At 44.0% G+C, this 27,290-nt stretch overlaps 1 protein-coding gene and 1 long non-coding RNA gene across 3 annotated transcripts in view; both read right to left on the minus strand.

Moving 5' to 3' along the window:
• Positions 1–27,290, minus strand: part of CTNNA2 (catenin alpha 2) — a 2,737,142-nt gene that overhangs the window by 2,602,712 nt on the left and 107,140 nt on the right. The gene's annotated exons all lie outside the window — the stretch shown is intronic.
• LOC135017580 (uncharacterized) lies at positions 5,396–23,697 on the minus strand. Of its 2 annotated transcripts, XR_010215423.1 has the most exons (4): positions 23,304–23,697; positions 20,662–20,842; positions 5,633–5,680; positions 5,396–5,480 (listed from the first exon to the last, which is right to left on the minus strand). It is a non-coding gene; the product is annotated as an uncharacterized LOC135017580 (long non-coding RNA). The 2 variants fall into 2 exon arrangements; XR_010215473.1 differs by lacking the exon at positions 5,633–5,680 and having other exon boundaries at positions 5,398–5,480.

Here is a 27,290-nt window from a genome sequence, read left to right on the forward strand (position 1 = left end):
TCCCACCAGCCGACAATGCCACCAGCCAGAATACCAGCTCACAGGGGCTATTCCCACTCATGGATGTCCATGACACCCTTAGAGTGGGAATAGATCCTGTGGTAAGTGCAGCAAGCCACCGAGCCTGCAAGGGGTTTAATAGTGCTCGCCCCACTGCCGGCATTCTGGTGGATGGGATGCCTGTACGCCAGGAATACATATGTATTCCCTTATTTGCTGGGTTAAACAATTTAGTTACAAGCAGAAGGGGCTCCCCTAGTCAAATAAATATGGTTTCACAGACATGACGGGTCTACACACCTGCTGATCCACTTGCTGTATAAGGAATGATATATCGACCAGTGTGTACTCAGCATAACAAGTCTCTGCTGTCGTTCAGCACCTGGACAGATCCGATCAGCACCTGGACAGCTCCGATCAGCATCTGGGCAGCTCCGATCAGCACCTAGAAAGCTCTGATCAGCACTTGGACAGCTCTGATCAGCACCTGGACAGCTCCGATCAGCACCTAGACAGCTCCGATCAGCACCTGGACAGATCCGATCAGTACTTAGACAGCTCTGATCAGCACCTAGACAGCTGCGATCAGCACCTAGACAGCTCCGATCAGCACCTGGACAGCTCCGATCAGCACCTAGACCATAGGTCTACAAACTCGGGCCTCATTACCACACACAGTTCATGTTTTGCTGGTAACCCAGCAGGTGCACAGGTGTATTAATTACTCACAGAGACATTTTAAAAAGTCCGCAGGTAGAGTTAATTATTTCACTTGTGATTCTGTGAGGAGAAACATGCACTGTGTGGGGTAATGAGGACCGAGTTTGCAGACCTATGACCTAGACCAGGGCTGGCCAAACCGGTTCTCGAGATCTACCAACAGTTCATGTTTTCCAGGCCTCCTGGAGATCTGTAGAATTGTCAGTTAGGAATGAATGCAGCACATCTTAATTAGTAATGACTACACCTGAGCACCATCTAGGTGATCTGGAAAATGTGAACTGTTGGTAGATCTCGAGGACTGGTTTGGCCAGCTCTGACCTAGACAGTTGCGATCAGCACCTGGACAGCTCCGATCAGCACTTGGATAGCTCCGATCAGCACCTGGACAGCTCAGATAAGCACCTGGACAGCTCCGATCAGCACTTGGATAGCTCCGATCAGCACCTGGACAGCTCCAATCAGCACCTAGACAGCTCCGGTCAGCACTTGGACAGCTCCAATCAGCACCTGGACAGCTCCGATCAGCACCTGGACAGCTCCACTGCATTCAGCTGAACTGGTCGTGCATCAGTAGCCGACAGCCTTTACTCTGCAACACTCCCCTGGCTGTCAGACACCACTGCCCTGTCTCTCTGAAGCGGTATCTGCAGCTCCAGCCCCAGGTAACTGGCTCACTCACTGGCCACTGATAGGCCCTTCCAGGAATATGACCAGGAAAATGTGCATTTTATTAGCATACATAAACTGAAAGTGAGAAAACTATATTGCTACTACACACTGTTGATGTATAATGGTACCACTAATAATTACATATATTTACAGAAATTAATATACATATATTAATATGGTAATCAGGGTCACAAAGGGTCTTGGTGGGGTACCATACACTTTAACACTAATGGCTTATCATTTTTGTATAACATTTACTAGTGATCTATGTTAATGGTTGTACCGGATTTAATATCGTTATTCTGCAGGTTTCCAGTTTTTACTATTACTTTTATTATAGATCTATAGTGCACCAACCCTATACACAGTAGTTGTACATATACAGATGTGTCCTCATATACCTGGTGTCAATACGCCATACGGCACAAGACACCCATCATGGCTCAGCAGCTCCAGGAGGAGGTGCAGCGTTTTTACTTTATATGTTGCGTCTTATTCATATAGCAGACACAGTGAAACACTCACTCACAATACTGCAGATGCTGGGCTGTGACTGTAACCACACAGGAATTAGATTCATACGCATACAAAGTCACAGATGAAATACAACGGAACTTGGCATGAGAAAAAGCAGAAGGCCGCTGCATCGTAACACTTTTGTATACAGACACAGGCCGAGTAGCACAGAGATGTAGCAATGTAGCTTTGTCACTTCTAGTTTTATGTATGCAAATAAGATGCGCATTTTGAGTGAGAAAGACGCTCGGTGCTGACGATACATTCAGGACCCCAAGAAGGTGCCTCCTGCTGTATTGTGCCCTGCTGTGACCTGGGGAGCATGAGGTTTAAGAGTCTGCAGTAGATACCCAGTTGTGAAGATGGGAGCCAGCAGTATAGGAAGCTGCTGAGGGTGAAATGTTTCCAGACATGTAGCAGGCCAGACCTGAGGTCAAAGGAGGTGACTGTCCGGACCATGATGTCATGAAGGTGACTTTCCCAATGAGAGGAAGAGAACACTAAATGATAATGGCATAGAAATACAAAAGCTCAGTCCACACCCCCCAAAATGTTTTCTAAACACTCAGGCAGCACTGTGCACAGTGGCTAGTAATGCATATAGCTTCTGTTACCAATATATTGTAGCTATCGGTCGGGGTAGTTTCAGTAATAAATGCAAATCTCACATTAAACTACTACATGATAGTGTGATTTACAAATGCCAACTTCACATCTTCCAAATTTGTGGTGTTTTACTTTGTTGGCTATACCTAAATAGGGGCCTAATTCAGACTTGATCGTAGATATGCTAAATTTATCACATCTATGATCAGTCACACAGACATGCGGGGGGACGCCCAGCACAGGGCTAGTCCGCCCCACATGTCAGACCCCCCCCCCCTCCTCCCCGCATAAGTACAAAAGCATCACACAGCAGCGAGGCTTTTGTATTTTAGCAATAGCTCCCTGCCAGCGCTGGCAGGGAGCTACTTGTCGCTGAGAGGGCCGCTGTGGCCCGCCCCCGGCATGATCCGGGCACACCTGCATTGCCTGGACCGCGCCCCCTAAAATGGCGGCCAAACGCCACCGGCCCACCCCCTCCCGCCCAGCGACAGCATCTGCCTGTCAATCAGGCAAAGGCGATTGCAAGGCTCAGATGGCTGCCGGCTGTCTGGCATGCGCCGACACACTACGGCGCCAGCGCATGCGCAGTTCAGATCTGATCGGCTGCTGTGCGAAAACGCACAGCAGCGATCAGGTCTGAATTAGGCCCAGGTTAGAAGTTAGGATATGTTTATAATTACATTTTTTGTGATCCCTATAGATATTGCAATAGAAGTCACGTGATACCTGTGATGCTAATGAATGATATACTGTCAGCTGGTGGGTCATTATGTGCAGGCAATGAGAAATACTTACTGCTGCTGATATTATCATCATCATCATCATGCACGTATTTTGCAGTGCTCCGCAGCAGCGCTTCCTAAATGACCTCAATTGCCTTGCAATTTGAAAGCTATAAAAACTTTTTAAAATATTTTTTTCTTATTCTTTTTTAACACATTTTGTGACTACTGAAGGTCAGAATAGGGGACACAGGTATGTTGATAGAAATTAGGTTTTAGTATACTCAACAAATCAGCCTACGAAAGACAGCGGATTTATCCTTAATAAGGACTTTTGAAATTTTCATTACTGCACAAAATCAAGATATATTGTTATAGACGGAATAACTGCAGAGAAAAATCAGACCCATTTTAAGTAGGCGTGAGAGAATTTGCAACAACTTTTTCCGTGGATCATGAATGGAAGTTCCATTTATACAGTGTAGGATTCAGAGTTAGGAGAGAGAGAAAAAGAAGCAATTTGCTTAAAAAAATGGCAGTTAGGAGCTGATTGGCTGGAGCACCATTTAACATTCGTAACAAGTGATAACAAGAATATCACTGATTAAATCTTAAATCTAATGGATCTCTTCATCATCCGTTAAATCCTACAAAAGTAAGTCAACGTTAACATTTTCACCTACATGTGTAGAATTTAAGCTTCTGGGCAATTCATTACAAAGGTGATGCTGGAGTTATCACGGATATCTCCCGCTTACCTTTTAGTCCCGATCTGGCCCGTAAAGTGTATGGGGACATAAATTCATCAAGCTCTGAAATGACAAAATATTCTGACCTTGACAGAGGGAACCATCGCCATCTTTACATGGGGCTGATTTCCTGACCCCATGCTCATTCCTATGGGAAGGCAGTTTGTGGTTTCGTAATGGGCTCCAACTGAGGACCTAATTCAGACCTGATCGCTGTTGTGCGAATTTCCAAGGCAGCTGATTATCGATGGACTGTGCATGCATACAGATTGTACTGCGCATGCATGAGGCCAAACTGTGACAGAATTCAGCATTTTTTTTATTGCTAGGAGTATGCAAGGTGATTGACAGGAAGTGGACATTTGGGGGTGGTATCTGGCCATTTTCTGGGAGTGACTGGAAAAACACAGGAGTTCCCAAGCGTTTTCAGGGAGGGTGTGTGATGTCAGCTCCGGCCCTGATCAGCCTGTTCTCATCGCACTGTAGGAGTAGGTCATGGGCTACGCACAGACTGCACAGACTGGAAAAATCATTAGGTAGTGAGTGAGTTGCGAATAGATTTGCAGCTGACCGGCGTATACAAAACTTTTCGCACGGCGTACGCAGACCTGTGCGGGGTGGATTTTCACTCTGTCTGTGCGGCGACTATCTGATTGCAGACCTCTGCAAACTAAGCTTAAAATCTCCTTCCGTGAGTCGCAGGGCTCTTTGAGTGCGTGTGTGAACCCCAGTTTATATATGTGCGCTAGTACTTCCAAGTCAGACTCGTTAGTGCTAAGATTCATTGGTACAAAAGTAGAGGTGATCGGAAATGCGGGAACAGCTGATATTTAGATCAGCTGCACCCCCACCATCGCAATGTTGAATTTGACGGGTGATTTTGTATCCGCTGCTGCTACTCGCAGCGAGTTGGATACTTCTTATCGAGGGGTCACCAGGCCCCCAATAATTAGAATGTTGAGTAGGCCCATAAATCTCTCTGCCCTACCTGCAGTGCAACATCGTTTTTCCAGGGTGGAAATTGCTGTTTGTTTATTTTTTGCAATTTGTTCTGCTCTCTGAATCAGATTGTGAAGGGTGGTGTGATGTGGTAGGTGTAGAAATGATAACATTTACTTCCAAAATCTGGTGGCAAAACATGCAGCAGTTTGCGGACAAACACTGAAGGAGGTGACCCTATTTGGGAAACTGATTTTGATCATTTAACTCCTCTCTAATTTAAGTACTGAGAACATGGACTTAAATGCTTTGATCCCTCGGCAATGAGAGTGTAAAGATTCCAAAGCACTACGTATTTCTAATTTTATAGCACTCAGGGATGAAGATTAAAATAACTGGATCATGAAGGAATGAAGGCTGATATACAGCGGCAGTATATCCTTTATAGTTGTGATATAAAAAGGAGGAACAAGAATATAAATTACAGAAAGTAAACCTCGAGGTTGCATGAAATTAGATGGTCCAATATTACTCGTTTCTTCTGTAGTGTTACTACCTGTAATAAGGCAGAAAATGCTGTCACGCAATTATAGAGTACGTAAAGCAATTATCTCACAGAATAAATACTATGAATAGAGTATGACTGAGCTGTATAACATGTGTATGAAATAACCACAGCAAGATACAGTATGTGCTCCATATACTCACATTCTATCCCGTGCAGCATGGTTGTCATGGTAGGAGGTAGGTACTTCTCTAATAGGGCAGACACAGACAAAATGACAAGTAGAAAGACTCGCTTTGCAAACATGCTCTGTGTGGGTTGGTTAATTTATACACAGGGGTGGGGCTGTGATGTCACAGCGACTCAAATTACTGCTATCTCAGCTTTTTGGGTGACATTGTGGGGCAGACTTATCAAACATTCTAAAGAGGTCAAGCGGATGTGTTGCCCTCAGCAACCAATAAGATCATAGATATCATTTATCTAGTGCATTTTATAAAATGATAGCTAGATTCTGATTGGTTAGTGTTGGCAACATCTTCACTTATGTATTTTTTTTTAAAGAAGGCTTAATAAATATTTCTCTAAATTTAATCAGGTTGCTATCATAAAGATGATGGAAGCTCTTCAGACATCTGTAACAGAGTAGGGGGAGTTGGTACTTTATTTTAGGTTAACATTGGGGATGGAACAGTCCACCATCTGGACGCATAACAAAATTTGAGTAGCAGCCCAGTGATTATGTTTTCACCTCCCGAGGACTCAGTTGTGCCTAAGAGGGGAAGGGTTATGACTAGTGATGTGCACCGGAAATTTTTCGCGTTTTGTGTTTTGGTTTTGGGTTCGGTTCTGCGGCCGTGTTTTGGATGCGGACGCGTTTTGGCAAAACCTCACCGAAAATTTTTTGTCGGATTCGGGTGTGTTTTGGATTCGGGTGTTTTTTTCAAAAAACCCTAAAAAACAGCTTAAATCATAGAATTTGGGGGTCATTTTGATCCCATAGTATTATTAACCTCAATAACCATAATTTCCACTCATTTCCAGTCTATTCTGAACACCTCACAATATTATTTTTAGTCCTAAAATTTGCACCGAGGTCGCTGGATGGCTAAGCTAAGCGACACAAGTGGCCGACACAAACACCTGGCCCATCTAGGAGTGGCACTGCAGTGTCAGGCAGGATGGCCCTTCAAAAAAATTGTCTCCAAACAGCACATGATGCAAAGAAAAAAAGAGGCGCACCAAGGTCGCTGTGTGACTAAGCTAAGCGACACAAGTGGCCGACACAAACACCTGGCCCATCTAGGAGTGGCACTGCAGTGTCAATCAAGACAGGATGGCCCTTCCAAAAAATTGTCCCCAAACAGCACATGATGCAAAGAAAAAAAGAGGCACACCAAGGTGGCTGTGTGACTAAGCTAAGCGACACAAGTGTCCGACACAAACACCTGGCCCATCTAGGAGTGGCACTGCAGTGTCAGGCAGGATGGCCCTTCAAAAAAATTGTCCCCAAACAGCACATGATGCAAAGAAAAAAAGAGGCGCACCAAGGTGGCTGTGTGACTAAGCTAAGCGACACAAGTGGCCGACACAAACACCTGGCTCATCTAGGAGTGGCACTGCAGTGTCAGGCAGGATGGCCCTTCAAAAAAATTGTCCCCAAACAGCACATGATGCAAAGAAAAAAAGAGGCGCACCAAGGTGGCTGTGTGACTAAGCTAAGCGACACAAGTGGCCGACACAAACACCTGGCCCATCTAGGAGTGGCACTGCAGTGTCAGGCAGGATGGCCCTTCAAAAAAATTGTCCCCAAACAGCACATGATGCAAAGAAAAATGAAAGAAAAAAGAGGTGCAAGATGGAATTGTCCTTGGGCCCTCCCACCCACCCTTATGTTGTATAAACAGGACATGCACACTTTAACGAACCCATCATTTCAGTGACAGGGTCTGCCACACGACTGTGACTGAAATGACTGGTTGGTTTGGGCCCCCACCAAAAAAGAAGCAATAAATCTCTCCTTGCACAAACTGGCTCTACAGAGGCAAGATGTCCACCTCATCATCATCCTCCGATTCCTCACCCCTTTCACTGTGTACATCCCCCTCCTCACAGATTATTAATTCATCCCCACTGGAATCCACCATCTCAGGTCCCCGTGTACTTTCTGGAGGCAATTGCTGCTGGTGAATGTCTCCACGGAGGAATTGATTATAATTCATTTTAATGAACATCATCTTCTCCACATTTTCTGGAAGTAACCTCGTACGCCGATTGCTGACAAGGTGAGCGGCGGCACTAAACACTCTTTCGGAGTACACACTGGAGGGAGGGCAACTTAGGTAGAATAAAGCCAGTTTCTGCAAGGGCCTCCAAATTGTCTCTTTTTTCCTGCCAGTATACGTACGGACTATCTGACGTGCCTACTTGGATGCGGTCACTCATATAATCCTCCACCATTCTTTCAATGGTGAGAGAATCATATGCAGTGACAGTAGACGACATGTCAGTAATCGTTGGCAGGTCCTTCAGTCCGGACCAGATGTCAGCACTTGCTCCAGACTGCCCTGCATCACCGCCAGCGGGTGGGCTCGGAATTCTTAGCCTTTTCCTCGCACCCCCAGTTGCGGGATAATGTGAAGGAGGAGATGGTGACGGGTCACGTTCCGCTTGACTTGACAATTTTCTCACCAGCAGGTCTTTGAAACTCTGCAGACTTGTGTCTGCCGGAAAGAGAGATACAACGTAGGTTTTAAATCTAGGATCGAGCATGGTGGCCAAAATGTAGTGCTCTGATTTCAACAGATTGACCACCCGTGAATCCTGGTTAAGCGAATTAAGGGCTCCATCCACAAGTCCCACATGCCTAGCGGAATCATTCTGTTTTAGCTCCTCCTTCAATGTCTCCAGCTTCTTCTGCAAAAGCCTTATGAGGGGAATGACCTGACTTCACGTGTGGCAAGTTCAAAGGGTTGCAGAACCTTGCACAACGTTGAAATCATTCTCCACTGCGCTTGAGTCAGGTGCATTCCACCTCCTTTGCCTATATCGTGGCCAGATGTATAGGCTTGAATGGCCTTTTGCTGCTCCTCCATCCTCTGAAGCATATAGAGGGTTGAATTCCACCTCGTTACCACCTCTTGCTTCAGATGATGGCAGGGCAGGTTCAGGAATGTTTGGTGGTGCTCCAGTCTTCTGTACGCGGTGCATGAATGCCGAAAGTGGCCCGCAATTCTTCGGGCCACCGACAGCATCTCTTGCACGCCCCTGTCGTTTTTTAAATAATTCTGCACCACCAAATTCAAGGTATGTGCAAAACATGGGACGTGATGGAATTTGCCCAGATGTAATACACGCACAATATTGCTGGCGTTGTCCGATGTCACAAATCCCCAGGAGAGTCTAATTGGGGTAAGCCATTCTGCGATGATCTTCCTCAGTTGCCATAAGAGGTTTTCAGCTGTGTGCCTATTCTGGAAAGCGGTGATACAAAGCGTAGCCTGCCTAGGAACGAGTTGGCGTTTGCAAGATGCTGCTACTGGTGCCGCCGCTGCTGTTCTTGCTGCATCTACCCAGTGGGCTGTCACAGTCATATAGTCCTGAGTCTGCCCTGCTCCACTTGTCCACATGTCCGTGGTTAAGTGGACATTGGGTACAACTGCATTTTTTAGGACACTGGTGAGTCTTTTTCTGAGGTCTGTGTACATTTTCGGTATCGCCTGCCTAGAGAAATGGAACCTAGATGGTATTTGGTACCGAGGACACAGTACCTCAATCAAGTCTCTAGTTGGCTCTGAATTAACGATGGATACCGGAACCACGTTTCTCACCGCCCAGGCTGCCAAGGCCTCAGTTATCCGCTTTGCAGCAGGATGACTGCTGTGATATTTCATCTTCCTCGCAAAGGACTGTTGGACAGTCAATTGCTTACTGGAAGTAGTACAAGTGGTTTTCCGACTTCCCCTCTGGGATGACGATCGACTCCCAGCAGCAACAACAGCAGCGCCAGCAGCAGTAGGCGTTACACTCAAGGATGCATCGGAGGAATCCCAGGCAGGAGAGGACTCGTCAGACTTGACAGTGACATGGCCTGCAGGACTATTGGCTTTCCTGGGTAAGGAGGAAATTGACACTGAGGGAGTTGGTGGTGTGGTTTGCAGGAGCTTGGTTACAAGAGGAAGGGATTTAGTGGTCAGTGGACTGCTTCCGCTGTCACCCAAAGTTTTTGAACTTGTCACTGACTTATGATGAATGCGCTGTAGGTGATGTATAAGGGAGGATGTACCGAGGTGGTTAACGTCCTTACCCCTACTTATTACAGCTTGACAAAGGCAACACACGGCTTGACACCTGTTGTCCGCATTTGTGTTGAAATAATTCCACACCGAAGAGCTGATTTTTTTTGTATTTTGACCAGGCATGTCAAGGGCCATATTCCTCCCACGGACAACAGGTGTCTCCCCGGGTGCCTGACTTAAACAAACCACCTCACCATCAGAATCCTCCTTGTCAATTTCCTCCCCAGCGCCAGCAACACCCATATCCTCATCCTGGTGTACTTCAACAGTGACATCTTCAATTTGACTATCAGGAACTGGACTGCGGGTGCTCCTTCCAGCACTTGCAGGGGGCGTGCAAATGGTGGAAGGCGCAAGCTCTTCCCGTCCAGTGTTGGGAAGGTCAGGCATCGCAACCGACACAATTGGACTCTCCTTGGGGATTTGTGATTTTGAAGAACGCACAGTTCTTTGCTGTGCTTTTGCCAGCTTAAGTCTTTTCTTTTTTCTAGCGAGAGGATGAGTGCTTCCATCCTCATTTGAAGCTGAACCACTAGTCATGAACATAGGCCAGGGCCTCAGCCGTTCCTTGCCACTCCGTGTCTTAAATGGCATATTGGCAAGTTTACGCTTCTCCTCAGACGCTTTTAATTTTGATTTTTGGGTCATTTTACTGAACTTTTGTGTTTTGGATTTTACATGCTCTCTACTATGACATTGGGCATCGGCCTTGGCATACGACGTTGATGGTATTTCATCGTCTCGGGCATGACTAGTGGCAGCAGCTTCAGCACGAGGTGGAAGTGGATCTTGATCTTTCCCTTTAACCTCCACATTTTTGTTCTCCATTTTTTAATGTGTGGAATTATATGCCAGTATCAATAGCAATGGCCTACTACTATATTTACTGCGCAAAACTAAAATGCACCACAGGTATACAATGTAGATGGATAGTATACTTAATGGATGATGAGTGAAGACACAGAGGTAGTTTCAAAGCAGTGGCCTACCGTACTGCTATATATAGTATACTGGTGGACACTGTCAGCAAACTGCAAAACTGTCTAAAATGCACCACAGGTATACAATGTAGATGGATAGTATACTTAATGGATGACGAGTGACTACACAGAGGGAGGTACACAGCAGTGGCTTACCGTACTGCTATATATAGTATACTGGTGGACACTGTCAGCAAACTGCAAAACTGACGAGTGACTACACAGAGGTAGGTACAGCAGTGCACTCTGCACTGTACTACTCCTATACAATATTAATTATACTGGTGGTCCCCAGTCCCCACAATAAAGCAGCACACTGTGAGCACAGATGTGGAGTGTTTTTCAGGCAGACAACGTATACTGGTGGTCACTGTCAGCAAAACTCTGCACTCTACTCCTGCTATAGCTGCTCCCCAGTCCCCACAATTAAGCAGTGTGAGCACTCAGCACAGATATATCATGCAGCACACTGAGCACAGATATGGTATGGTTTTTTTTTCAGGTAGAGAACGGATAAAAAAACTGGTGGTCACTTATCAGCAAAACTATGCACTGTACTCCTAACAGCTGCTCCCCAATCCTCCCCACAAATAAGAAATAAAGTAAACCAATCAACTTCTACAATAAACGGAGAGGACGCCAGCCACGTCCTCTCCCTATCATCTCCAATGCACGAGTGAAAATGGCGGTGACGCGCGGCTGCTATATAGAATCCGAATCTCGCGAGAATCCGACAGCGGGATGATGACGTTCGGGCGCGCTTGGGTTAGCCGAGCAAGGCGGGAAGGTTCTAACCTGCCTCGGACCCGTGTGGAAAAGGTGAAGTTCAGGGGGGTTCGGTTTCGGAGAAACCGAACCCGCTCATCACTAGTTATGACCCCTCACATTTGGACTTTGTAGTGGACTAAGTATAGTTAAGCCCCTGGTTACAGAAAAATAAAAATGAACTCACTTAATCCGTGGAAACAAAGTCCCAAAAAAAGGTCTTACATTTATAGCAGCACGTGACAGTTCCAATGATCTTTAAATGATGTGGAATCTTGAATAAGTAAATAAACAGTGTCCGAGTGATATAGAATGAGACTGTGCAAATACACAATTACCCACTGTGATGATGACAGCAGAGAGAGCCCGGAGTGATACTCTTCTCGTTCAGCCGCTATGCCCCTGCATGGGGACGGGAGAGCAGGGTCCGCACTAAGCCGCCGGGCCAAGATGGAATGCAGCCCTAAACGCTTGCGGCTGATGCTGGTAATTCCTGCCTTTTGGAAAAAGACGCCTTGCTGGCGTTGAAACGCGTTAAGGATACAGGTTATTCTCCCTCATTCCTGTATACCCCTGAGACTATTCTATCATTAAGGATAAGCTGCAGCACAAGCACGGCCACGGAGGCTGCTCATAATTCAGCTCACAGCTAGACACCTGCTATTGGAGTCATCTCATTACAGCAGCTGTGCTCCTTAGCAATATCCACCTGGAGCTCTGTGTGAAATTTCAGTCACCACAGCATCACTACCAGTGTGTTTGACTGCAGTTTACAAACACTGCAGACACCCTGTGACTCCATCATCATCTCACCTTTGTACAGGTGAACAACAGAGAGGCTCCTTCTGAGCTGCCCGCGGGAGTCCCGTCGTGCCGATATTGGTGAGAGCCCGCTGACATCGGGCCGCACAGGTAACAGCTTAGCCGTCCGGGAATTACCAGCATCAGCCGCCAGCGTTTAGGGCTGCATTCCATCTTGGCCCGGCGGCTTAGTGCGGACCCTGCTCTCCCGTCCCCATGCAGGGGCATAGCGGCTGACTGAGAAGACATCACTCCGGGCTCTCTCTGCTGTCATCATCACAGTGGGTAATTGTGTATTTGCACAGTCTCATTCTATATCACTCGGACACTGTTTATTTACTTATTCAAGATTCCACATCATTTAAAGATCATTGGAACTGTCACGTGCTGCTATAGATGTAAGACCTTTTTTTGGGACTTTGTTTCCACGGATTAAGTGAGTTCATTTTTATTTTTCTGTATACAGACCTGCAGTTCACTTTTTAGTTCACTATTAATGTTACCGATTCCTTTCTAATCATTGGTAGTCCGCATCAAACAGCATTAGGCACTCTTTGCATAGAAAGCACCTTCTAATTAATTAATTACCAAAGCTCAGGGGTATTCTATTTGAGCAGATTATTATGTCATATTGAATTGTTTTTATTATACTCCCGGGAGAATTGTTGTAAATACTTTTATTACAATAAATGTTCATATTTTTTCGATTGTCAAGCGCAACCTGGTTTTTGTTGTTCATATTGTATTTCCTAGGGATTGGCTTTCCCCTTTTCCAGCTGCTGCTGACAATCGTTTACACCACCATTCACCGAGCGCTCAGCCTACTTGTTCTGTAAGCCCCTGGTTAGCACTAAACAATGAATTAGACCTTCACAGGTCATATCTAATAACAATTTTGAGGTTGAGTGATTCTTTAAATTATTTGCACCTGTTATATTTTGTACAATATATGCTGTTAGTACAATAGATTGGTCATAGGAAGTACTCCAGTAATGAGGCCTCTATCCCCCCCAATTTGTATTATACCACTGATAGTACTTAGGCCCTCATTCTGAGTTGATCGCTAGCTGCTTTCGTTCATAGCGCAGCGATTAGGTAAAAAAAGGCACTTCTGCGCATGGGGCGCAGTGCGCACGCGCGACGTACTTTCACAAAAGCCGATGCATTTTCACACAAGATCTAGCGACGCTTTTCAGTCGCACTGCTGACCGCTGAGTGATTGACAGGAAAGGGGCGTTTCTGGGAGGTAACTGGCTGTTTTCAGGGAGTGTGCTGAAAAACGCAGGCGTGCAAGATACGAATGCAGGCGTGCCTGAGGAAACGGGGGAGTGGCTGGCCGAAGGCAGGGCGTGTTCGTGACGTCAAAACAGGAACTAAATAGTCTGAAGTGATCGCAAGCTAGGAGTAGGTCTGGTGCTACTCAGAAACTGCTCGAAAATATTTTGGGGCCGCTCTGCGATCCTTTCGGTCGCACTTCTGCTAAGGTACACACACAGAGGGCGGCGGCTTAGCGTTTGCACTGCTGCTAAAAGCAGCTAGCGAGCGATCAACTCGGAATGAGGGCCTTAGTTCCATCTTCTACCCATCTATTGGAAGGCCTGGTTCTAGGGTAGAAGAGAGATAGTGCCTGTCATGATTAAAGCCTGCTCTCAGATATCTCAAGCTAGGGCAGCTGGCCACGAAAGCGCACACTTCAGTCTTTCCCTTATAAATATACAATTTCTCTGCCACCATGATGGAAAACAATCTAGTCCTTACGTTCTCTGCACAAATATTAATATTTCACACTTAATTACATATAGGTATATAGCATTGGGCCTCCCAAGCTCACAGGTTCAATAAGAATCACAGAGAATATGCTAGATTAACTGTACTTAATATACCAAAATTAATTAATGCGTGTGTGTAGCCTCTTTTGTTCTTTTAACACAGGGTCTGCTGGTCAAGGTGGCAGGGTTTCTTATCACTCCTATGGGCAGCATTATGGGTTTGTCAGAAAGGAAATTTGCCTGACAGAAGGTTTTTCAGATCTCTTCTTCTTAAGACATTTTTGCCATCTGTGTAGTCATACAGTCTGTACCCAAAGTCAAAAGGTGATATTTCCCTAATCCACACACGACCCCCTGTGGTGTATAATAGACACACATGTGGAGATGTACTAAGCAGTGATAAAAGTGAAGAAGTGAGCCAGTGGAGAAGTTGCCCATGGCAACCAATCAGCATTGACGTAACATTGATAATTTCCATACTATAAAAGTATACAGAGCAGCCGATTGGTTGCCATGGGCAACTTCCCCACTGGCTCACTTCTCCACTTTTAATACAGTTTAGTACATCTCCCCCAAATTATTTTACATCCAGACTTAGGGCTAAATGTAATAGGGTGGGAGAAGCCGGAGGTGTGGGAATTTGGGCCTTATTCAGCTTCAGTTGCAGTTTTGATAAAATAGCAAAACTGTGGCTGCTATTACCTCCATGATTGGGGCCACCCAGCACAGGGCAAGGCCACCCATCATGCTAATACAGTCGGGCCGCTGCCATTTTCCGCATCACAGTGGGTGTTTCTGATGTAACGCGGCTGCCCCGGACCTGTCCCCGTTTTTACCTCCATGCCCCCGCAATGCCGCATCGCCACCCCCGCAATGCCACATTGCCACTCCCGACTGCCTAGCGAACACCTCTGCCTGTCAATCATTAGGACTAATTATAAGCCACTGTGAGAGATGTATTAAACCTTCAAGAGATAAAGCGGAGAGAGATAAAGTACCAACAAATCAGCTCATAACTGTCATGATGTTTGAAAAATGACAGTTAACAACTTGGCACTTTTTCCTTCTCTTCTTTATCTCTCTCCAAGGTTTGATACATCTCTCCCAGTGACTCATAATTAGCCCTATATCCATTTAGCCGTATTAAATGAACTATTCCAGATGGTTAAATACAATACTTTTTGATTCATATTTTTGGGCTATATCTTTATAAGGAGACACACAAGACTTTTCTATGAATACATTACATTTGTGTATGTATGTATATATATATATATATATATATATATAGTAGCAGATGTGTGATTAGATATGCTTTGCATTGTTTTGCAAATACTATATAAACCATCTGAGGTTGCTAAATATACTCTTCCCAAGTCTGTATTTCATTGTGAATGTACAGTGTGGTAGAACTGTACTACAAACCAGTGCTATTATGCATAATTAATTATACCATTCTAACAACTTCACATTCATTTATTCACTGAAGACTATTATTAGCAGAATCTCTTAGATTTTATTTTTATGACACATTTTTGTTTTTCCATTAAAAAAGTGACTTTACAGATTTATATTTGTTCAGATTTGTTTATTATATTTAAATATATTTTAGATGAACCTTAAGATGAACCAAATTTCCTTTTAAGTGTTTTTACAATATGTTATAAATATGGGAAACTTTTAAATTGGTATTGTTGATAAAATGTTATTTTATTTAATTTTATTTTGTTTTATACATATCATGTGTAAAACGTAATGGTAAAAAAAAAAACCTCCTCCCAGTTGGAGACTAATTAATCTTCAGCAATAATTATATGGTCAGACTTTAAATATCACTTTCCAAAGACTGTATTCATGCCTGTAATGAAACTGCCTCTGAAGAGAAATGCGTCAGTACCTAAAACAGTCCCCTTGAAGAAGTCCTGCAACAGTGAACAACGGACGAAATGCGTTGGCCAATACGTCATACTCCTCCATAGATTTTCAGATAAGCATTTGACACTCTCATTTATGGTACGAGTCCATTTTATATATTTTTATGTGTTGTTGTGTAGTGTTTAATAATTGTTTTTAAAAGTATTACACTATCAGCCTTTTTCGCATTTTGGGAGAGTCTATTTTTGGTTTTAAGGTGTAAAGCTGTCCCGCTAAATCTGAGAACTAAAGATCCCGCTATATGAAAACAACTGACGTTCCGATGGTATTATTATATCATCATCTATAGGATGTGGGCACATTCATTATAATATAACGCTCACTATCGGTGCTACCTAAGTGGATGTGCACAAGAAATCACTGATTTTATTAATCTTTTGGAGCACGGTACAAGTACTTTATTGCGATATTGCACTATTTTGGGTCTTTTTTTCACTTTTTCTTGCATCCTATGTATTATACTCTTCTGAGATACGAGAAAGGATCAACAGGAACAAAAAGACAATGATACATGTTTGAATTTATCATCTTGCTGGAACGCACAAAACCGTTATATTGATTGATATTTTTTACACGGAAGGCGCTGGGTCCTACCATTTCTAAATATTGAACTGTGGACTTTTTGGAAATAGACTCTTTTCTGAGGACTCTCTAGCAGCCCCCTTTGAGTGGAAGTGTTATGTGTTTACTATGATTTGTTGTGTGTAAAATTGTTTACAATAGTCTTGCTATTTAGGTAGTGGTGATGTTTACACCATTATAATTATAATTATATATATATATATATATCTCCCAAATGGGACTATTAATGATGCACCCTACATGTTGAAAAGGAGAGTGCATCTATGCAAGGGAAGATATATATATATATATATATATATATATATATTTATAAACAGAGATCCCTGCACTCTCACAAACCACAGCCAACTACTAGGGTGCCAATCAAAGTCCAACCCCCTAAGGAGTGTGACCCAAAGTACAATACAGTATTTTCCACTAGTGTGGAAAGGATAGCACTCACTAGATTTGAATCAGCCACGTAAAATGATATTTTAATGTAAAGGTCTATCTCACAGTTCCAAGTAACGATTTCCTCCTCCAACGTTTCGGCCCACACAAGGACCTTTGTCAAGGAGTTTACAGCTTAGTCAAACGAGCAGCATAACATCACAGATCAGTGGTGCAGACAACTGGAACCAGTTGTCTTTACATTAAAATATCATTTTACTTGGCTGATTCAAATCTAGAGAGTGCTATCCTTTCCACACTAGTGGAAAATACTGTATTATATATATATATATATATATATATATATATATATATAAACGGTTACGGCGGCACTCCCAAATAAAGAGCATGCTTGACAAAAGCGCAATAAAGCGCTGAAATGTTGCTTTAAAGCAGTGTATTATTGTTCTTTATTTGGGAGTGCTGCCGTAACTGATTGCATAATTTGTTACCTGAGGGTGATAAAGCTTGGAGGGCACCCGGTATATATGATTGAACTAAGCAGAGGAGTGCTGGTATCCTGCTTATATATATATATATATATACAGAGCTGTTCACCCGGCACTCCAAGATGGATAATGAGTTGTAATTGCTGCGGTGCCCTCCGTGAGTGGTAATTGCAGCCACTCAATATGCTGTGGTTATTCCGGCGGCACTCAAACAGTCTGGACAAATAGGTAAATGCTGAGATCTTTATTAGACCATCCAACGGCTTTTCGGGGTATTACCCCGTCGTCTGGGACACTTTGTCCCTGACGACGGGGTAATACCCCGAAACGCCGTTGGATGGTCTAATAAAGATCTCAGTATTTACCTATTTGTCCAGACTGTTTGAGTGCCGCCGGAATAACCACAGTATATATATATATATATATATATATATATATAGATAGATAGATAGATAGATAGATAGATAGATAGATAGATAGATAGATAGATAGATCAAAACAAAAGTAGCGGCACTCGGAGACTGTAATAGTCAAAAATTGTATTCCCCTACAATTCCATATATATATTTATAAATGCTAATAAATTAATAGCTTACAATATAAACTGAATACGTGCTGCCAGGACGCAATAAATATTGCCGGAGCAACAACACCAACAGCGCTAAGGCTGAAAGATCATCCGTTATGACAAAGAGGAGCAAATATTTATCTTTGTGTAGCACCATACAAGGTAAGTGCAGGAGATGCAGTATATAAAAGAAGATAAAGACAGAGCAGCAATATCATTACTTTATTCCCAGAAGCTTCTGTAAAAGAAGAAAACAAAAGAGAAGGTCGAGAAGAGAAAGGAAGGACAGAAATATGATTGAGGGCTGATTATGTGTGAGGGCAAATAAGGGTGGTTGCAGGGCCGTTTCTAGTTAATTTGGCTCCCAGTGCGAGATTTAAAAATGCGCCCCCCCCCATTCACATAAGAAAAAATGTGCCCCCCCATAGATATAAAGAGGAAAAGCATGCGCGCGCTCTCGGCAAGGGGGCGTGGCCTCATTAAAATGGGTGTGGCTTTGTTGAGATGGGCGTGACCTCATCTGATCTCATCATCACGGCCACCACAGGATAAAAAAAAAAAAGTCCTCATTTTACACATTACAGCAGGCACGCAACCCCATTTTACACAGCACGGCAGGCAAGTGTCCCCATTTTACACAGCATGGTAGGCAAGTGTGCCCATTTTACACAGTACGGCAGGTGGTGGGGGGGGGGGGAGGGAGAGAGAGGGAGAGGGGCTGACTTACATTTGAAGCGGTTCTTCCCGCTCTTCAGCCGCCTCTCCCTCGTCTGCGCAGCGCCGGCCGGCTTGGCTACCCCTTCTCCCTCCTGCCGAGTTCCCATCACGACGCAAACGCGTCAATCCGCGAAACCCCGCCCCCCGAGCTGGGCACTCAGGAGTAGAGGGGAGGGGGGATTCGAAGTGCTCAAGAAGTGCAGCGGCACTGTGTGGGTGCTTATGTAGCAGATGGCAGTGTGTAGTCAGGGCCGGCCCCACGTCTACTAGCATTTTGTAGTCCCTTAACTTTACCCGCACCGCGGACAGCCACAGGAGTCAGCCACAAGCCCTGCTGCTGTGCCTGCGTTCTCACTGCAGTGCGGCATTACTGACACTGAGGCCCCCATTTATCAAGCCTTGGAGAGTGATGAATTGCACGGTGATAAAGTACCGACCAATCAGCTCCTAACTGACATGTTACAGGCTGTGTTTGGAAAATGACAGTTAGGAGCTGATTGGTTGGTACTTTATGTCTGTGCTGTTTATCACTCTCCAAGGCTTGATAAATCTGGGCATTAGTAAGCAGGCAGAACATCCGCGGCGGTTGCATTGCCCCCACTATGAGGTGGTGTCCATGTTTGTCTGCACAGCTGTAATGAGCCCTGTGTGTAGTGATTGACAGGTTATGATTGCCTAGGACAGCCTATAGGATGCATGGGGGCGGGTTTATGAGCAGGATTAATAAATTGGTTGTGTGAAGTTTCTCCCTATGTTCCTGTTTGGATATTCCACACTTTCTCCCTTTTAGTACTTTTTTGTTTTTTTGTTCTTGTTGTTACGGATACTGATTATTATGGGGATAATTCAGACTGGATCGCTGCAGCGGCAGCGATCGCAGTCTGAATCTTTTTGTGGAGTGCGCACGCGCAGCGGCCGCACTGTGCGTGCGCACCCCGGGAGCCCAGTGAAATACTATCAGCATCTCTGGGCTGCGATGGCCTCTGCCTGATTGACAGGCAGAGGCGGTCGCAGGGTGGGAGGGGGCGTGCCAACGGCATTAGAACGCCATTAGCGGGGCGCGGTCCAGACAACGGAGGCGTGTTACGATTCTAGAAGGCAAGCACAAAAAAGCAACTAGGCTTCTAATGGGTAACGCCATCTAAAGATGACGTTACTTTCCGGGTCCAAGCTCTGTAATGTTTCGCATTCTGAAGCTTGGTCCATATAATATGAGCAAAACTCTGAACATGGGATTTTCTGACTTTTGGCCCCATTTCTGGCATTAGAACACCCCGCCCATCTTCTGTATTTGTAGCTGATTGGCTGCAACACATCAGCTGATCATAAAAAATCTTCCCTCTCGCAGCCTCAGAACGTGGACACCGGCTGCGCAGACCACAATTGCGAATAAAGGGGCAGCGCAGGAGGCGGAGCGGCACAAATATGAGGCCTAGCACATACATAAGGGGGAGATTTACCAAACCTTCTAAAAAAGAAAAAGTGAAGGTGTTACCCATAGAAGCCAATCAGATTCTAGCTACCCATCATTTTATAACACGTACTAAATAAATGAAAGCTAGACTCTGATTGGTTGCTATAGATGACCCCTCCCCTTCCCTTCTTTAGAAAGTTTGATACATCTCATCCAAATATGAGGTCAGCAGAGATCCCACGGGAGGAGAGTTGCATTGGCAATACCTGGCCATACAAAAATAATAAACCTACTGTAACACCCCCTTCCCCCAATTAGAAATAAACCTACTGTAAACCCCCCTCCCCCCCCCCCACACAATTAAGCTTATAGCACCCTGTGTTTTCTTTTATATGGTAGCAGCAAGGGTGTATTGAAAATCACCAGGGAAAGTGTAAGGTTAAATAGTAACAATCCACATGAGCTGCTCTAAGTGACCGCGCAATCAAATATCAAAACGTGTGTTCAGAGCATGGCGGTAAGTACCTTAATCCTGGCTCCTGTCTACTCGGCATAGATTCAGGATTCTGAATAAATATAAAATGCGCATAATCCTCCTTCCACTTGCACATCTTGCAGGACTCACATACTTATTCATTCCCCATACTCCAGCAAACGGCGTGCGTGTTTCATAAATCGTCTCTCCTTTATCTGTTTGAACTTTTTGCTACATTTGGAGACAGAAACCATTACCGGATCAGTGTTACACTTACACCCAGATAACACACTTTACATTTACATTAAAGAAATGGAAGATAATATATGGACCTTTTTAGCGACATACTCTACAATTCATTAAAAAGATAGAGGTTATAACTGCAGTATCGATATGTTTTCTTTTTACATGGAGTTAATATTTGTGGCCACACACAGGGGATTCTGTTTTCAGAGCCATTAACAGTATCAAATAATAAGAGATCAATGTTTAATATTCTCTGCTCTGATCTGCGGGTTATAATTGCATTACCTATATTTACTTGTGCATTTGTTGGTTATTTGATTAGTTTAAATGACTCTGATAATAAAACAGTTGGGTACTACTCTAACGGCTGAGGTCCCTAAATCATCACGCGCTGGGGAGGCTATATATTACAATTTCTACAATTTCATTGTTTTTCTTTGTTCAATTTATTTTACTGGTGACTTGAAACTGCCCTTGGCGGCTTCAATATCTCATGTCACAGTAACATATAAGCCACACTTTAATCCGTCATGTATCAGAAGTGTGGACTGTGCAAAGTACGGTATGCAGGGCCTAATTCAGACCTGATCGCAGCAGCAAATTTGTTAGCTAATGGACAAAACCATGCTGCACTGCAGGGGGTTGGGGGGGGGGCAGATGTAACCAGGGCTGTTTCTTGGGGCAGGCGAGCAGTGCAACCGCACTGGGCGCCCGCCGCGGCACTAACTGTGGTTCCCTGCTTCCTCCTCCTATTTCTCCCCGAGTAACCCACTCAGGGGGCGGAGTTTCATGGAATGACGCGGTTGCGTCGTTACGTCACGACGCAACCCCGTCACTCCGCGAAACTCCCCCCCCCCAAGCGGAGTACAGAGGGGGATCCAAGTTAGGAAGAGGGAAAGGCCGGCGCGAGGAGCGACTGGTGAGGCGGGCCGAAGAGCGGTAATCGCCTCTGTAAGTATTCTCTCTCTCTCTCTCAATGTGTAAAATGGGGACATCTGCCGTAATGTGTGTAGCACTATGTTCTATTTACCATGGGATGTAGGTGTGAACTTTGATTGGGAGTGCCTCCACCCAAGTCGGGTCCCTGTACCAAAGATTAGGACAGAGTAAAATGGGGTAGACTTGGGAATACCCACATGCAATAGGTGGTATTGTTACTCTTCTGTGAATTATATGATACTTGTCTACACTTATACCGTATTTCTTTTACCTACAGATTACCTTGGTCTCCGAGATTCGTCGTTCTCTCCGGATTGTGGTGAGTATTATTGTTGGATGGGTGAAATAACTGACAACAACCGATTTAAGCAAATACATTAAGTGAATTTACTATAATAGTACAATCCGTTAAATTCTATTACGAATATATTAACAAGTTATTATAATTACGTTAAACATTAATCAATTTTCCCAATACATATACAATATTACTGGTAACCAAAGGTATAATATAGACATATAGGACTACTCTGCTTAAAGGCTAAGGTACCATCAATAGATATATATATATGCATATATATTTACGAATACCTAGGTATTAAAGTTTTTCGCTATTTTAGTTCCTTCCGACAACTGCTGTCAATTAAAGGGAGGAGAAGTATAATTATCCTGTAGGTTGTTTTCTATCTTCTTTCTAGGCGAAATATTAACACAGTCATGAGACAGGGAATAAGGACTGAGTAATAATAAACTAAATTATATCCAGAGCTGTAGCTTAAGGGTATCCACGGGGTAAATATCTGTCTCTTTCCAATACTGTAATAATCTCAATCCACAATTCCTATTTCCATTTCACTTTGATGGACTCGATTTTTACTGTTGGCATCGGTGTAGGGTAATACTATTGTCTCCAGTTCGGGTGACGCTTTAGTGGGGAGCTGGGCACTAAGTGTGCGGAGAAAACTCTGTGGTAATAACAAATTAATACTTTCACCACTCTGTATTTTACGGCTCACAGTAATATAAATGGAGATATTGGTAGGTAGACATCTTTATGAGAGGTAGAGGAAGGCAATCGATACATATATATGTTGTCTCCAAATGCTGGAAGCAGCTACAGTCTTTATAAATGGAATATATATAGGTACTGTATATTGGTATATTCGATAATATTCGATTATACTGGGAAAAAGTCTTTCGCTAGGCCACTGTAGGAAACTTATAATTGGTTATCTCTCCTCATATTTGTCGAAGGCATTTGATGGAATATATAGACTTTTCCTGTTACCCGGAGTGGGAATAAATGTCTATAACGGTGGGGGGTTTATAAGGAGCACTTTACTGCAGCCACGTCGGTAAAACTCAGTGTATTTGATCATAACCGTTCAATTTGTACTGCTAATGTCTGATAAGGTCCTATTTAGTACTTTAATTATCTATCTCACTGGTTAAGCTCCAGTGGATAATTAGGCACCGGGGAGGGTTAATGACGCGCAAGAGGAGATACCTTGTTCAGTGTATCAGGTATCCACGTCTCTCTCTGCTGCGCTGTCCTCGGTACTTCTGTTCTGCTCCGCTCCCCCAGCTCCCAGACCTGCCACGGCTCTCGTCTTCCTTTCCGCTCTACGGTTTCCTCCGATACCGGGAAACCGTCCCCGCTCTCTGCCTGTCACAGCCGCCGGTCAATCCTTTTATTTCTCCGTCACCCAGCCGTCCTTCCTCGTTCAGGCTCCGTCTTCCCTCTCCGCAGTGCCGCTCTTGCTTCTCTCTCTCTCCTCACCAACTGCCCATCTCCAACGGCTTTTTTCCGCTGACGTCTCTATCCGGGTCTCCACGGGAGATCCTCGCTCTCCCTCTTGTCACGAGCCACCGCTATCCAACATTATAGGAATTTCAACCTCAGTCCCATTCCCTCATATGCACCGTATATTAAAGCCTATACACATTCTATCACATTTAGTAATAAAGAAGTTATAACTTATACTATTATCCTTATAATATACTTGACACTATATATATATATATATATCATACTAATCATGCTACACTTCTCCCCCTGGTGACAGCAAGGTAATTATCTATGTTACACTTACATACTTCCTGACTGTCACCATTAATTTCCTTTTCAAACTGATACTCGGTTGCATTAATGGGTAGAGTAGTACTTACATACCCATAATAAGGCCATGAGTATACAATATTAGGGTGTACATATCGAGGTTCCTCACTAGGACTTCCTAACTTGTCATAGGTTAGTATAAATGGTGGTCTATGAATTCTATTAGGTCTAATTCTTTGATGTCTTGGCGTGATAGAGTCACCCAAACTGTCCGATTCATATCTAGTAGAGTTCTCTCCTTCATTCCAATTCCCATCATTATCATCCTCCAACCTGTTCCACTCACCAGTAGTCTCACCCTGATCACCCTGAATCAATGGCTTTTCTCTGATCATTGAATCCTCTAGTATTTCCGCCATCTCGGGACCAGGGTATTCTCTACTCTCTTCTGGAATAAATTCACTATAGAAATACCCAGTCGGCTCGTTATCTAAATTAGAGGATTCGGACTCCACCAAATCAAGATTTTGTGAAGTACCAGGGTCCCATATTTTGGTGAGTTTGGGTTCGCTCTTACGATCTACTTTAGAGCACTCGTTTGCCCTTTCGTCAAACATAATATTTTGACCGACAGGTAATAAATGATGGCGGTGATAGGTGACTACCGGTCCCTTCGTCCCTTCCGGACTCAATTGATAGACTGGAATTCCAGGTAGTTGTCGGATAATCGTGTATGGATTTTCCCTCCACCTATTGGCAAGCTTTTGCCTTCTAGGATTTCCCAGGCGGCGGATTAGTACTCTATCTCCAGGTTGCAGTACTTGTTCTACTACTTTATTATCATACATTCTCTTGTTCTGTATACCTCTTTTTACGGAGGCTTGATGAGCTAGTTCAAAGGCTTGTTGTAGTTCTTTCTTTAAGTTAGTAACATACTGAGTGTGACTTGTGGGCTGAGAACAATTATTATTGGTTCCAAGGCATACGTCAATCGGTAATCTGGCCTCGCGCCCAAACATCAGAAGGTATGGAGAGTATCCAGTAGCATCGTTAACGGTGCAATTGTATGCATGGACTAGTTGACAGACATATTTTCTCCACTGATTTTTATCTTTCACATTTAGAGTTCCTAACATATCCAGCAGGGTGCGATTAAATCTCTCAGGCTGGGGGTCTCCTTGGGGATGATAGGGTGACGTCCTTGATTTCCGGATCCCGCAGCACCGACAGAGTTCTTTAATTAGGTTGCTTTCGAAATCCCTCCCTTGGTCTGTGTGTATTCTGGCTGGCAACCCATAATTTACAAAAAACTTTTCCCACAAAGTTTTAGCCACTGTTATCGCCTTTTGATCTCCTGTAACATACGCTTGTGCATACCGGGTAAAATGGTCAGTGACTACCAAAATATTTCCCTCCTTCCCAGACGGTCCTTCCAATGATAAAAAGTCAATACATATGAGCTCTAATGGACCTGAACTATCAATATTTATTAACTTGGCAGACGGGACAGGAATAGTTTTTCTCAATATGCAGTTCCGACAATTTTTACAATATTGTTCTATATCTTTATTCATGAAGGGCCAATAGACTCTGGTGTTGATTAACTGCTGTGTTTTCTCATATCCCAAGTGACCATGATTATCGTGTAGGGAACGTAGCACCATAGGAATGTATATTGATGGTAACACTAGCTGGTATCGAATCGTCCCTTTTCGAGTCATTGTCTTCCGTTGTAATATCCCTTGTTTGACAATTAGCCTTTTTCTTTGACGTAATAACGCTCGAGTTATATCCGATATTACAATTCCATGTTCTCTCGAAATTTTATTATTCATACAGTCAATAGCCGTTGCCAAATTACTGTCCTGCAGTTGAGCTTCCCTAATCTGTTCTTTAGACATTACCTCAAGTCCTCCCAGTTCGGCCTGTGTTAACCAGCAGTACATCACTGGTACAACCGCAGCAGAAGCCCCCAGTGAACTAATAACCTCTTGCGGGTTTTCTTGGATCCGATTCATCTGATAGCATAAGCGTTGTAATGTTGGCGCAGGAACCTCTACCCAATCATCATTGGAGCTAATCGCCGCAATCTTTGGACTTCTTGACAACGCATCTGCATCAATGTTACTTGTCCCTGGTCGATATTTTAATGTAAAATTATAATTAGACAAGGCAGCCAACCATCGATGTCCGGTGGCATCAAGTTTAGCAGTGGTATTTATGTACGTCAATGGATTATTATCCGTATGAACAGTGAATTCCACTCCATATAAATAATCATGTAGCTTGTCAACTACCACCCACTTTAGAGCAAGGAATTCAAGCTTGTGCACTGCGTACTTCCGTTCACTATCAGAAAGACCTCTACTAACATAGGCGATAGGTCTTAACTTCGCTTGTTGACGCTGATACAACACCCCACCTAATCCATCGTAAGAAGCATCTATGTGCAGTTCATATGGGAGTGATGGGTCTGCATAGGCAAGAATAGGGGCCTGTGTCAAACATCTTTTCAAATGAATAAAAGCATCCTCACACTGACTATTCCATCTCTCTCCAAATTCTTCTGATGGTTTAAAGTAAACCTTAGCGGAACTATGACATGTTCTTTTCCAATGTTTACTTTTCGATGCATAACCTCGGGTTAGATCTGTGAGTGGCCTTGCTACTCTTGAATATTGTGGGACAAACCGACGATAGTAGCCACAAAATCCTAAAAAGGAACGCAGTTCTTTAAGGTTCTTTGGTCGCGGCCACTGAGAGACAGCTTTGGTTTTATCCGGATCTGTGGCGACTCCGTCCCGGCTAACAATATGTCCAAGGTACTTGACCGTAGTTTGACAAAACTTACATTTATCAATAGATAACTTTAGTCCCTTCTGTTGTAGTCGATCTAGAACCTTGAGCAATCTAAAGTTGTGTTCTTCCAGCGTCTTTCCGAAAACAATAATGTCATCAAGGTATACGAGTACCTCTCGGTAGCACATATCCCCTACCGTTTGTTCCATAGTGCGCTGGAAAGTGGCAGGAGCCCCCTTCACTCCTTGCGGCATCTTCAGAAATTCGAAAAACCCAATTGGGCAAATAAATGCTGTTTTGGATCTATCTTCCGGATTCATGGGGATCTGGTAATACCCACACCTCATATCTAATACGGAGAACCAGCGGCTGCCCTGTAGGCAATCTAGAGCTTCTTCTACTCTAGGCACAGTATACTGGTCAGCAATCGTTCGATTGTTTAGTGTCCTGTAGTCAATGCATAACCGTATACTACCGTTCTTTTTTCGAGCGACTACTATTGGGGAGGCATATGAACTTTCGGAATCGGCTATCACGTGATTTTCCAATAGTTCCTTTAAATGTGTCCGAACATCATCAAAATCGGCAGGAGCAAGCCTACGTGACCGTTCTCGGAAAGGGGTAGTGTCATTTAAT

This window comes from Pseudophryne corroboree, chromosome 1 (genome assembly GCF_028390025.1).
Source record: "Pseudophryne corroboree isolate aPseCor3 chromosome 1, aPseCor3.hap2, whole genome shotgun sequence".
NCBI classification, from domain to species: domain Eukaryota; kingdom Metazoa; phylum Chordata; class Amphibia; order Anura; family Myobatrachidae; genus Pseudophryne; species Pseudophryne corroboree.